Source organism: Salvelinus sp. IW2-2015, linkage group LG20 (genome assembly GCF_002910315.2).
Source record: "Salvelinus sp. IW2-2015 linkage group LG20, ASM291031v2, whole genome shotgun sequence".
In the NCBI taxonomy this organism is placed as follows: domain Eukaryota; kingdom Metazoa; phylum Chordata; class Actinopteri; order Salmoniformes; family Salmonidae; genus Salvelinus; species Salvelinus sp. IW2-2015.
Window position 1 is genome coordinate 11,779,455 of NC_036860.1, and position 11,538 is coordinate 11,790,992.

The following is an 11,538-nucleotide window of genomic DNA, read 5'->3' on the forward strand; positions in this document are numbered from 1 at the left end:
ACAAATGTAATGTGTTGAAGGGAGGATAACTGATAAATCCCATATCAAAACATGTTTTAAACTACCTGTCACGCCCTGACCGTAAACTACCTGTCTCTAATTTGGTTTGGTCAGGGTGTGATTTGGGTGGGCATTCTATGTTCATTTTCTATGTTTTGTATTTCTTTGTGTTTGGCCGGGTGTGGTTCTCAATCAGAGGCAGCTGTCTTTCGTTGTCTCTGATTGAGAACCATTCTTAGGTAGCTTTTCCCCACRGATGCTTTGTGTGTAGTTATTTTCTGTTTTGTGTTTTCTGTACCTGACAGGACTGTTTCGTTCATTCTCTTTGTTGTTTTGTTATTTAGTGTTCAGTTTTAATAAAAAAAGCATGAACACTTACCACGCTGCGCTTTGGTCCGATTCTTCATCTTCATCCGACGACCGTTACACTACCTCAATATTATTTTTGTTTAATTGATTATCCGTTGATTTATTCCAGGCCTACATGAATAAATAATACAAAAACACCAGATGTACAATACATTATTTATATTTGGGTATGGTGAGATTGCAAATGAAAATATTCAGCATGTGCCTCTTCAGTCATATCATTGACCTTTACACAGTTTGTTCTAACACACCTAGGCCTTTACCACTGACCCCTAGTTGACCTCTCATTTTCTCATCTCATAAGAACCTCCATAACCCACTCTAGACTCGCTCCTTGTCTCTATTCAACTGAATTGCCCACCAATAACCAGAAGGTAGAGTGGCTGCATCCCAAATGTAGAGCACTATATATGGAATAGGGTGCCATTTGGCACATAGTCAGTGTTCCACCAGTCAGAACTCATTCCTTTTTATGAGATGGCAAACATTATTTGATCTTGTGTCCGTGTGTTTGTTCTTTGGAGTGTCTACCGAAACTTGGACATCAATGCAGTAGTTTATATGGTTGTTGCATTCAACAAACTTGAGAAAGATTTTTGCTGAGATATAAAGATTTGTTTCTGTTTCATATCTCGGACTATGAATGTATGTTTCCCTCGAGTAGCCTTCTCTTGTCCAATATCCCCTGATATCCCAAAGTAATAACCTGTTGCTCAATGGGTTACAGTTTGAAATGACCACCCTGTCAATCATAAAATTATGTGCATGTAAAGAGCAAACAGGCTGCAGATGAACTCACCACTTCAATGATCCATGTTACAAAGTGGCTCAGTGACTCACGTTTGCATTTAAATGTGAGAAAATAAACAGTTAGCATGTTCTTCACAAAGAGGGCAACTGGTGCTACTGAGCCAGATGTCTGTGTCAGGGGAGAAGCTCCAGGTGGTATCCGTTTTTAAGTACCTTGGCATCATACTTGGATCCAACCTCTCTTTTAAAAAGAAGATGAAAGGGCCTCCCGATTGGCGTAGCGGTCTAAGGTACTGCGTCGCAGTGCTGGAGGCGTCACTACAGATCCGGGTTCGATCCTGAGTTGTGACGTAGCCAACCGAGAGACCCATGAGGCGGCGCACAATTGGCCCAGCGTCATCCGGTTAGGGGAGGGTTTGGCCGACTGGGATGTCCTTGTCTCACTCTAGAAACTCCTTGTGGTGGCCGGGTGCATGCATGCTGACTTTGGTCAACAGCTGTACAGTACGGTGTCTCCCTCGACACATTGGTGCGGCTGGCTTCCGGGTTAAGCGAGCAGTGTGTCAAGAAGCAGTGCGGCTTGGCGGGGTCGTGTTTCGGATGGACGCATGGCTCTGGGACAATGAGACAAGACTGTAACTACCAATTGGGGAGAAAAAGGTGGTAAAAGTACCCCCAAAAAGAAAAGCAGGTGAAGAAGATAACTAAAATGTCCAAATTGAACCAAATTAATTTCCGACACATATGAAATTGTTTGACTACAGAGGCAGCAAAACTGTACTTAAATGCTATGATACTCCCCTTACTTTACATACTGCTTGACTAGACTGCCATGAGAAGTGAATTAATAATAATTCCCTTAATTAAGGAAGAACACATTTAGTCAGACTGCTTTCACTGTGAGAGCTTCCCATGTCTGGAAAACATTGCCATCAGACACACATAACTGCACAACCTATCACACATTCACAAAAAACATAAAGACATGGCTAAAGGACAGTCAGACTTAGCTACAGTTGAAGTCGGAAGTTTACATACACCGTAGCCAAATACATTTGAACTCAGTTTTCACAATTCCTGACATTTAATCCTCGTAGGTCAGTTAGGATCACCACTTTATTTTAAGAAGGTGAAATGTCAGAATAATAGTAGAGAGAATTATTTATTTCAGCTTTTATTTCTTTCACCACATTCCCAGTGGGTCAGACGTTTCGGGTGGCCTTCCACATCCTACCCTGCCTTTCTAAAGTCTTCGAAAGCCAAGTTAACAAACAGATCACCGACCATTTCGAATCCTACCGTACCTTCTCCGCTATGCAATCCAGTTTACGAGCTGGTCACGGGTGCACCTCAGCTAAGCTCAAGGTCCTAAACGATACCATAACCACCATTTAGAAAGGCAGGGCAGGATGGATATAGGTCTGTTATTGTTTGGGTCTAGAGTGTCTCACCCTTTGAAGAGGGGGATGACCGCGGCCGCTTTCCAATCTTTGGGAATCTCAGACGATACGAAAGAGAAGTTGAACAGACTAGTAATAGGGGTTGCAACAATTTTAGGAAGAGAGGGTCCAGATTGTCTAGCCCAGCTGATTTGTAGTGATCAAGATTTTGCAGCTCTTACAGAACATCAGCTGTCTGGATTTGGGTGAAAAAGAAGCGGGTTGGGCTTGGGCCAGTTGTTGCGGGGGGTGTAGAGCTGTTGGCCAGGGTTGGGGTAGCCAGGTTGAAAGCATGGCCAGCCATAGAGAAATTCTTATTGAAATTCTCGATTATCGTGGATTTATCGGTGGTGACAGTGTTTCCTAGCCTCAGTGGGCAGCTGGGAGGAGGTGATCTCAGGCCAGGTCGGTTAGAAAGTATTTTATGGGTGGAGGTTCACTAATTAGCGGAGGAGTTGGGACCACCGCCTCTGATAGTTTGCACATTATTTGAAAAATTTAGAGGAAAAAAAATCATTTATCTTTTTTTCAAAGTTTGGGTTTGGAATTCGTTGGAAGCAGCAAAGACCATTTGTATCTATTTATAGCCATTAATGAACCACCAGTACTGTATCAGTTTTGTGGGACTTGGACGTGAATGAATTTTGCAAAAGCAAATTGATTAATCAATGATAATATTTAATCATACCCGGATAGGCTATCTGGGAATTAAAATGTAATTAACCCGAGAAGTTGGTTCATCTAGGTTAGTATGGGAAAGTTTAAAATGTCTCATTTACTTGGAAGAACATGAAAAGGATGTTCGACAATTTAACTTATTAAATTGAATGAGACGATGATATTCAATCAATTGAGATTGTATGGATTATCATAAGTGTGAACAGTAGTTTATATGTTAAGGTACCTTCATCACCAGGTTCACATGTCTCTAATATCACTTTTGAAGGTAAGACCCAGGTGCAGACAATGTCAAAGTAACAAAAGTTTGTTAATTCGACTACAGGCAGGCAAAGGTACAGGACGGCATGCAGGCTCAGGGTCAGGGCAGGCAGAAAGGACAAAACTAAAAAACAGGAATATAGACAAGGCAGTAGCAATGGGAAAACTGCTGGTAGGTTTGAGGAACAAAACGAACTGGCAACAGACAACACATTTATAAATACACAGGGGATAATGGGGAAGATGGGCGACACATGGAGGAGGGTGGAGACAATCACAAAGACAGGTGAAACAGATCAGGGTGTGACACCTAAGGCCAAAGCCACATGGGATTCCCGCTGGAGGCGGGACTTCCGGCAGTATTGGATAGTAATCAATGTGCTTTGCAAAAGCAATTTTACTGATTAATCAATGTTAATGATAAATCAAACCTGTATAGGCTATTTGGGAATTAAACTTTAATTAAATTGTCTCATTTGTAGAAACCCATTCATTTGGATATTATTTAAAATGTACATTGGAAAAAGGTAAACTTGGCAATTTTACCCCTTAGTTAAATTGAATGAGACATCGATATCCAATCAATTGAGACTGGCTGAATATCATAAGTAACCACTTGTTAAACGTGATCCACGTTTGGGTGTCACCTAAATAATTATTTTTTAAATTAATGTACTGCCAGAGAACAACACGGAGGCAACCTCCAGAACACACACACGGCTCACCAATTCCTGTCTACCACTCCAATAATGTATATAATAAACTGGGTGTATTATGTAATCTGCTTTTCAATTTTATATAGGCTGAATCAAAATAAATGCCTCATTCTATTTTAGATGCCGAGGCACCAAATATGTCGTGTCTCTGTTTATGATTAAATGAGATGACAGGCTATTTTATCAAATCGATTACCTAACGTTTAATTGATTACATGATTGAATTAAACCATGCAACAATTAACTCATTAATAACCTGGGGCACCACGGAAGAGTGTATATAGAGCTGCTGTCTTCCGAATAAACTCTTAAAGATCTGAAAATCCTTTATATCAATAACAGTCAATCATTAATCGTCACCTTATTCAGTCTCATTCTGATTGTCGTAAAGTACTTGGTTATCTGCACAAACCCTGGCTAACAATTTGAATCGGCAATACACAAATTGGCTTAATTATTTATTTAATAAATAATCACACGGAATTACATATATATACACAGGATAGATCATACATTGATTACTAATCATGTCATGAAAAGTCCCTGGTGGACTAATCCGATTTGACGGCTGGTTACACAAAGGAGGGGGGTTTGGGTTTGAATGAAAGAGCGGAAAGACTGAGGGACAAAGGAATTGGGTCTCTATCAGACCTTGAGAAGCTATGCTACCATAAATACAGAATCTTAAGCATTCTAATAACCACCCATTCGGAAAAGGAAAATGTAATATATATATTTACTCTGAGCTGCGTTTCGATAGATGGGTCGAAGACGGAAGACTGGTTTGGTCAGCAGAGATCGCCATTGTCCTTTGAAGAATCTTTCTGGTCGTAGTGTTGTAGAGCGGATACGTTGAAGTACCCTGTCGTTCTTAGCAGATTGTCTGTCCATTCCTAGTCCACGTACATTTGCAGCTGATAACTCAACGTCTAGGATGTATCACTTCTTCTTCAGTGAATAATAGTTAAAAGTTCCTTCCAACTTGCCATAATCAGCTTGTGCTGTATTCTGGCTGGTCTAGTCGATATTCCCCATTTCAGCGTGGTCATCGTCACCTCCACGTTGAAATTCACCCTTCTAAGCATTAGGACAGCTGTAACGGCTGTTGGAAGGAGATGACCAAGGTGCAGCGTGGTACGTGTCCATATTTATTTAATGAACACTGAAATAACAACGAGAACGACCGAAACAGTTCTGGCTGGTGCAGACACACAACAGAAAACAACTACCCACAAAACACAGGTGGGATGAGGCTACCTAAGTATGGTTCTCAATCAGAGACAACGATAGACAGCTGCCTCTGATTAAGAACCACACTCGGCCAAACACATAGAAATATAAAACATAGAACAAAAACATAGAATGCCCACCCCAACACACGCCCTGACCAAACCAAAATAGAGACATAACAAAGGAACTAAGGTCAGGGCATGACAACAGCAGTCCTCACATTTCTGGAACTAAATGTTAATGATCGTTATGGATGCTTTTGTACTGGGGAGGAGAAGGGGCGTGTTTCATCCATCTAACCAATGTCTGTGCTCCCGTGGGTGGGGTTAATGATTGAGCAATTCTCTCATTTAGAAGCTAATATCACATTTTATCTTCTCACAAATAGTTTCATGTTTAATCACATAAGTTTTGCAACATTTTGATGTTGACTTTCAAAGATACAATTATGTCATCCTATCATGACTAACAATCCACCAAAACAATGACTGATCTGACGTCATATTCTTTAAGTACCAACGGACCCTTCCATTACAGAAATATTGTCTCATTGTTCAACTTTTTGATGTTACCATCCTGTAGAGTCTTTCTCTGTGGTGTCACGCATCCCTCCAGAACTGTGTCATTATGCACACCTGGTCCCCATTTCCCTGATTGTAATTGTTTAAATGTGCCCTTTGGTTTCCATCGGGCTGTCGATTTTTGTTACAATGTCCGTTGGTCGTGTGAGTACCTGTGCCTGTGTTTTGGCTTTTGTGCCTCTTGTATTGCGAAGATGATTACGGGTCTAGTCCCGTGTAGAATCATTGTATGTTACAGGTCTTGCCCCGGTGTATTTATTCGAGGTACTCCTCGCTCTTTTGTTTGGGTTTCAACTCTGTGTTTTGTATACGCGTTTGTGTGGTCTTCGTCCCCGTGCCTTTACATGGCACGCTGTAATTTGGGTCAATAAAAAACCCTATTACGTATTCCTGCACTGTCTCCCGATCCCTTTACACAAATGTGACATGTGGTAACAAAGGGCTTTCCAAAAGTCCATTCTGTAGAGTGGCGAGAGAGAGTTTCGGTATTTATGGGAGGGGTGGTCATTTACCGGTGGGGGGGAGAGAAAGTGGGTGTTTGGACCCTCACCCAACAGGGCAAAGTCATGACACTGGTTATCCCTATTGCCTCAAATAGAAGTGCTTCCATATGTTTCCTCCCTCTCATTTAGGCTAGTTTGTATCTTGGTTACGATTACAGTGTCGTCGACCCTTTCCTCCGGGCTCTGGTTCTAATCCACACTAATAAAGAAGACAGACACACTCGACTTGGCTCCACATCCTCTGAATCCAGGGTGGACCTGTTCCAAGACAAGCTCAGCATTTGTAGAATTACTGTATGCTGGTTAAGTTTTTTCATTTCCCTCTCTCTCCTTCCGTCTCTCTCTCTCTCATTGTAGCTTCATCAACCATTTGGGCACAAGCTGAGGAGGAAGGCGACAGACAGGCAGGCAGGGGATCCTCAAACAGACAGAGACTCACACGAGACAAAACCAAACAGTCGCTCCGTTGCCCATGTACCAGAGTCTTATACAATTGCAATGTTGGGACTTTGTCTGAGGACAATATGTAAATATCAATGGAGAATTCAATGGAGAATTCTTCCTGAATTCATACGGTATACATGGAAAATGACACAAATTCTACAGGGAAAAAAAGGTAGTAAGACAACTTGTATGGCAGCCAAGTTCAAAGTGACCTGCTTTCGAGATTGATGTGGGAGTCTTATTTAGTTAGGCATTCAGTAGTCTTGTATCTCTAATCATTTGACCACTTGATACAACCTCTTGTCTTATCATTTCTCTTTGAAGACACCCATTCTTCTTAGTTATAGAGAAGTTGTAGCATAATACACGGGAGTATGAAAACTTTTCGTGAGCAGCTGAAAAGGACAGGGAATCCATTGTGGATTTACCAGCAGTGTGTACTCTTCGAAGATGTCATACCATATAGGCTCTGTGAAGTTGGCTTGTCATAACAGCCTTACTGTTATGGTTACAAAACTATAGGGCTACTCCCATTCTAGTCTTTGGAGTTTAAAGGGGCAATCTGTGGTTCAAACAATAACAAAGCGGTGCACCCTGACACTGTTTATGTACAGTTGAAGTCGGAAGTTTACATACACCTTAGCTAAATACATTTAAACTCAGTTTTTTCACAATTCCTGACATTTAATCCAAGTAAAAATTCCCTGTCTCAGGTCAGTTAAGATCACCACGTTATTTTAAGAATGTGAAATGTCAGAATAATAGTAGAAAGAATCATTTATTTCAGCTTTTATTTCTTTCATCACATTCCCTGTGGGTCAGAAGTTTACATACACTTGTTTATTTTGGGTCAAAAGTTTTGGGATAGCCTACCACAAGCTTCCCACAATAAGTTGGGTGAATTTTGGCCCATTCCTCCTGACAGAGCTGGTGTAACTGAGTCAGGTTTGTAGGCCTCCTTGCTTGCACACACTTTTTCAGTTCTGCCCACACATTTTCTATAGGATTGAGATCAGGGCTTTGTGATGGCCATTCCAATACCTTGACTTAGTTGTCCTTAAGCCATTTTTCCACAACTTTGGAAGTATGCTTGGTGTCATTGTCCATTTGGAAGACCCATTTGCGACCAAGCTTTAACTTCCTGACTGATGTCTTGAGATGTTGCTTCAATATAACCTAAGTGTATGTAAACTTCCGACTTCAACTGTAAATCGCTGAGGGATGGGGCTGGAGAAATGTAACCACTATAAAATTCATAGACAGAGCTATGGATGCAAGGACTGACAAGGACTGGTTTTAACCATGTTCTGAGGCATATTCAGTGTTTCTTTACAATTACGTTGTTTACAAACATTGGAGAAGAACAAGCATATATTTGGGGTTTTGGTGGGGTAAGACACAGTTGAGCTAAGCTCATAAGATATTTATAAGTTATATTCTTCAAGAATCAATGGGTATATATCATTAATCTAAAAGTCAAAAAAATCTATGTTCCAACTGCAGAATGCCCTTTTAAGGTAAGCCAATCATTGTTTTAGGTCTGTTATTGTTTCCTTGGCTGTACATTACAAGGCAGAGGATTTATTCTATTGCCACCTGGTGGTAAAAAGCTGACCCCACACTAAAACTGTTTAAAATTCAGTTTTTCCTGTGTTTTGTATCACAACTAACACTGTAAAAGTGTGAAACAAATGTTGCTGGTTGAAAAAACAATCTGCACAGAACCTTCTAATCAGCAGGTTTGCATGGGTGGAAGTTTTGGCTTTCCATGGTGATATTACTATGCAGTAAATTGGTTAGTAGACCACTAACAAACAGAGTTCCGAACGTCTCTGCCAATAACAGCTAGTTTTAAGTTTTCTCCTCCTTACTCAGACCACTACCAGACAATCCAAGCAAAATGCTTGTCAGTAAATGCAACTCTGACTCGGGTTCTGCTGTGTTGAAGTGGTTCCACAGCCTTTCCTCTACTCTGAGCCAGGTTTTCCTGTGTCTCGCCTTCTCAATGTCAAGGCTGTGCTCACTGAGCCTGTACTTTGTTTTTGTAACCATGGTTAAATAACATTTGATTTGGATTTGATTTGATAGTTTGCCATGGTATACTGTCGATTTAGGGCCAGATAGCATTACATTTAGCTTTGTGCTTCTGTTTGTGTTTACCCATAGGTAATGTAGTTTAGTTTTGTCTGTGTTGTAATTTGGTTTATTCTGATTGATTTGATGTTTGGGTCCTGAGGCTTCAGTGTGTTAGTAGAAAAGGTTTGTGAACCCCAGGACCAGCGGGACGAGGGAACATTTCTTTGCTTGGTAATGATATGAGAGGGGGTCACTGTATTTTAGATGTTTCAAAAACTGAATTGCTCTTTTTTTACTTTTTATTATTAGTGGATATTGGCCTAATTCTGCCTTGCATGCATTGTGTGTAGTTTTCCTCTGGGCATGTAAGAGAATCTTACAGAACTCTGTAAGGTTTCAATGGGGTTTTTTGTCTTATTGGTTGAAATCTTGTTTTGCAAGTGGACCCAACACCTCGCTGCCTTAAAGTGCAATTGGTTCAATGACATATTCAATTAGCTTTAGACACATTTTAATAGGTATTTCAAATGTGGTATTAGGTATTTCAATTTCAATTAATTATTTAATGGTGTAGATGGTGTAAGCCCTGCATGCTTTTCTCTCAGTTCATTCACTGACCCCCCACCCCAAGCTCAAATGCATTTTTATTTTCATCATAGCAGGTAAAAACGGCGCCGGAGCAGAAGGCAGACGTTTTACGTTCCCCCCAACCGATTGTGTTTTTTGTTGTTTATCTGTGTTGTTTGTAACTTATTTTTGTACTGTTTTTGACAATAATGTTGCCGCTACCGTCTCTTATGACCGAAAATAACTTCTAGACATCAGGACTGCGATTACTCACCACAGACTAGCAGAATCCTTTTTCTTCTTTCACGACTCTGACGAGCCCGAGGCGCAGGATATACGGCTTCCTCGGGAACAGGCCCTGACCCCAATGATCTGTGTGAAGAGGAGGCGGAGAAAGAGAGGCCGGAGGGCGGGCTGCCTTCTGAGGAGTAGGAGGCGATTGCCCCACTACCCTCAATTCTGCTAGCAAACATGCAATCTTTGGACAATGAAATGGACGAGTTATTGGGAAGACTAAACTAGCAACAGGACATTAGAAACTGAAACATCTGAAACGTGCTTCTGAAACATGCTTCACGGAGCCGTGGCTGAACGACGACAATATCAACACACAGCTGGCTGGTTATACGATGTACCGGCAGGATAGAACAGCGGCGTCTGGTAAGACAAGGGGCGGCGGTCTATGTATTTTTGTAAACAACAGCTGGTGCACGATATCTAAGGAAGTCTCAAGCCTGAGGTAGAGTTTCTCACGATAAGCTGCAGACCACATTACCTACCGAGAGTTTTCATCTATATTCTTTGCAGCTGTTTACATACCACCACAGTCAGAGGCTGGCACTAAGATAGCATTGAATGAGCTGTATTCCGCCATAAGAAAACGCACTCCCAGAGGCGGCGCTCCTAGTAGCCAGGGACTTTAACTTCTTGCGACTACAGGGGGTGCTGTTTTCTCATTAGCATAATTGCATTACAGGTTAACTTCTTGCGACTACAGGGGGTGCTGTTTTCTCATTAGCATAATTGCATTACAGATTAAACGGCTTCCTACTAAAATCTTGCTCGTACAATATGCATATTATTACTATTATTGGATAGAAAACAGTCTCCAGTTTCTATAGGCGTTGGAATTTTGTCTCTGAGTGGAACAGAACTAATTCTACATCAATTTCCCTGACATGGAGTCAGATTTCACACATTTTGGCCCCTGATCTGGAGTCAGTTTAAAGGCCACTGTTATTGCTATGAGGATACGGACACTGCTTACGTCTTCCCCTGGATGTCAGTACGTGATGACGATTTGAATGGAGTCGATTGCGCATTCAGGGGCTGCATAAAAGAGCAAATACCGGAAGCAGCATCCCTTTGCTGCCTGCAGTTCTTGCGCACCGGAGGCCATCGGACTCGCGCTCTTCAAGGAAGTTTGTTTAGCCAGTAAATTTCTCTGGTCCATGTTTTTACTCGTTAGAGGTGGTTAAAAACATCATACGGTAGTTTAATTAAACGTTTATAGCAATTTTATCTCCGTTTAGTGGCGATTTTGACCCTTTATTCTGAGCACTTTGAAAGCTGGGAAGTTTAAGTTTCATGCCGAGGCATGTGGGCATTTCCACATGGCGAAGGAGGACAGCTTTCGACCGAATAACGCACGATTAAACACCCAAGAAAGGATTCTTTGCCCAAGGTTCTGATGGAAAGAAAAGCTCAGCAGTAGAAACAATTTAATGATGATAATCGTGTTTCTGTCGAAATATTTTAAACGCATATTTCGCATTTTGTTTGTTATCGCGTCACTTGGCGACCTGGTATTGAAAAGTAAGGATAATTTTAAAAAATGTAAGTCAGCCGGTTGCATTAGAATAATTTGTCTTCGATATCTTCCCTGTATTTTTTTAGATCAGGTATATGATTAAGCTTTCGATTA